Here is a 3,110-nt window from a genome sequence, read left to right as displayed (position 1 = left end):
TTTATCGTTTTCTCTTCCTCTCTCTCTCTCTCTCTCTCTCTCTCTCTCTCTCTCTCTCTCTCTCTCTCTCTCTCTCTCTCTCTCATATGACCTTATTGTGTTGCAAGTGCCATAAAACTCTTACTAAAAAAAAAAATCTCTCTCTCTCTCTCTCTCTCTCTCTCTCTCTCTTTCTCTCACACTCATATACAGTGGCGTCCAAGAGAAACTTGAAACTGTAAACTCCCAACCATCGTTTTTAAAGCTATGAATTATCCACTCATGCAGAATACCAATTTTAAGCTAAATCAATTCTGCGTCAACTGACATATTACTTTTCCATCTATGTTACGAGACCCCGAGATATGGTCATTCAAAATTGACCTAAAAGTCAGGCTTGTCAAAAATGTGCGGAATTAAAGAAAAGTATAATTTATTTTCTTCACGCGTGTATATGATTTTTGTTGGTGGTGTAAGGAATGTGGATTTTTACGGATTTTTTGCAAACTTGAATGCTACCTCAGGAAAAAAATAATTTAAAATTCTCTAATTCGTTTAGGAAAAAAACAACAAACAATTATTTAGATTTAATGTATCCCTCCGAGCATAGGTTGGTCCTGGCCGACAGGATCTAACCTGTTTACTAAGTGATCGAAATTGTGGCCATGGAAGGCCTAAAACGTAGCCACATAGATTATCAATTGTGTCATGTCGCGGTGGAATCAGGTGCTCGTCAATTTTAGGCCATATAAGGTTATTGGTATCATCTTAAAGCCTGTCCATTTGCCTTGATTTTGATGGAAAAAATATCCCTTTATCTTAGATACAAGCCAAGATGTTGGCAATTGAAGGAGGTGGGGGTTGCCTAGTTTCAGAGGTAAAATTAGCGAGAAAATAAACGTCAAAGTTGAGTTGTTTCCTTAGCTAAAGAGTCTGTAGAAACCGAAAAATGTACATCTTTTATGCCTTCAATCAACGTTTGTCAGTAAAATCCACACTGAAATGGGTTTTTTAATGAGCATGAAATGTGTTTAGCCAAAGAAAAAAACTTTGATAAAAATTCCTATACCTGCGGAAAAATACCCGTTTCTTGACTTTCATAACTTTCACGAACACCGGATTTCATCACGCTGTCTCACAATTGTGGACTGACGGTGTAAATCAGAGGTCCCAGGACTTACGCAAACTTAGTGTGTAAAAAGGCTTAACGAACCCACACAATAATATTTTACTCGAAAACAGATTTGTGATGTTCTTCATTAGCGCTACTGCAACCTGTATCTAAGTCTAGAAATCTAAAGGAACATCACAAGACACTATGATTAGAAATAGGTACGACTTTCTGCTTATAACGGTCTGGGCTATTTGAGTTTTGGTATGTGTTTTATGGTACTTGCAACACAATTAGATCTCGTAGGTGCCGACTATTACTATTAGAGGCGGTAGTTATTATATTAGGGAGTAACAAAGAGGAACAAGAAAACTATAGAGATAATTGGTCGCTTTTAAGGACAAGCAGGCTAACCCAGATTTCGGGGTTTTCCAGAAATCTTGACCTACACCAAAAGTGGCCATTGCCCTACCTATAGGTGAAGTTTGGTTCCTTTGGTATGTATGTTTGTTTGGTTATAGAGAAAACTCTCCTTGTCTTTTAAAGAAACTGAACAAGGGGCAAGAACTTTACCTTCGATTTTCTCAAAACAGCATTTTTCGGGATGCTTCCCTATGCTTAAAAGCGACCAATTGCGACAGATGTTTGATAGGAAAGAAAGAACAAATCATACCAGAGCGCCCGCCAACAACCAAATCACCCCAATGCACAAACTCGGATTTTCCCTAAACATAAGCAATTCCCCTGTGATTAGCAATAGCTATTTGGAGACAATCACAACAAAAAGCCAAAATAATTGGTCAAATCGTTTATTCAAAGCAACTGAAAATCAGGCAATTTCTGACGTAAGGTAATTCATTTCTTAAAGCCTATCCAACGACGGGTGTGTCCTGGCAATTCTTTGGGATGTTGAAGACTGAGGGGTCAGCCACTGAAGTCACAGGGTCACTCAAGAGTTTGATGATGTTACCTTGTGGCGCTGGAGAGTGGAAGTGAGAGATGTGAGAGAGATAAGATAAGATAAGATAAGATAAGATAGTACTTTATTATCCCAGAGAGAAATTTTCCTTGGCTGTAAGATGAGAGAGAGAGAGAGTGAGAGAGAGAGAGTGAGAGAGAGTGGAAGTGAGAGATGTGTGTGTGTGAGAGAGAGAGAGAGAGAGAGTGAGAGAGAGAGAGAGAGAGAGAGAGAGAGAGAGAGAGTGAGTGAGAGAGAGAGAGAGAGTGGAAGTGAGAGATGTGTGTGTGTGTGTAAAAGAGAGTGAGAGAGAGGGAGTGAAATGTGTGAGAGAGAGAGTGAGAGAGAGTGAGAGAGAGTGAGAGAGAGTGAGAGAGATGTGTATGAGAGAGAGAGAGAGGGTGATTGAGAGAGATGTGTATGAGAGAGAGAGAGTGAGAGAGAGTGAGAGAGAGTGAGTCAGAGTGAGAGAGAGTGAGTGAGAGAGGGAGAGAGAGAATGAGAGAGAAAGTGAGAGTTAGTGAGAGAGAGAGAGAGAGAGAGAGAGAGAGAGAGATGTGTTTGAGAGAGACAGTGAGAGAGTGAGAGAGAGAGAGTGAGAGAGAGTGAGAGAGATGTGAGAGAGAGAGAGTGAGAGAGAGAGTGAGAGAGAGTGAGAGTGAGTGAGAGAGTGAGAGAGTGAGAGAGAGTGAGATAGATGTGACACAGAGAGAGAGAGTGAGAGAGAGTGAGTGAGAGAGAGTAGTGAGAGAGAGTGAGAGAGAGAAAGAGAGGATGAGAGAGAGTGAGAGAGAGTGAGAAAAAGTGGGATAGAGTGAGAGAAAGTGAAAGTGAGAGAGATAGAAAGAGAGAGAGCGAGGGAGACCGAGAGAGAGTGAGAGTGGACGTGAGATATGCTCGATAACAGCAACCTGTCTGTTGAGGGTCTGTGCCGTTTTACACGATGCAAACGTAATAGCTTATGTCTTTGTAGTCAATCTATCTGTCTTTCCATTATCTATCTAATATATATAAATATATATTATATATATATATATAAAAATAAACATATTATATATAATA

At 40.0% G+C, this 3,110-nt stretch overlaps 1 long non-coding RNA gene across 1 annotated transcript in view; it reads right to left on the bottom strand.

Moving 5' to 3' along the window:
* Positions 1 to 1,883: 1,883 nt before the first annotated feature.
* LOC118479085 overlaps positions 1,884 to 3,110 on the bottom strand; it is a 2,358-nt gene continuing 1,131 nt past the window's right edge. The window contains exon 2 of the long non-coding RNA XR_004859465.1: positions 1,884 to 2,069. This is a non-coding gene — a long non-coding RNA (uncharacterized LOC118479085). The remainder of the gene's footprint in view (positions 2,070 to 3,110) is intronic.

This window comes from Aplysia californica, unplaced genomic scaffold, assembly GCF_000002075.1.
Source record: "Aplysia californica isolate F4 #8 unplaced genomic scaffold, AplCal3.0 scaffold01992, whole genome shotgun sequence".
NCBI lineage: Eukaryota > Metazoa > Mollusca > Gastropoda > Aplysiida > Aplysiidae > Aplysia > Aplysia californica.
The sequence above is the reverse complement of the archived record's forward strand: the minus strand, read 5'-3'. Positions and strand labels throughout refer to the sequence as shown.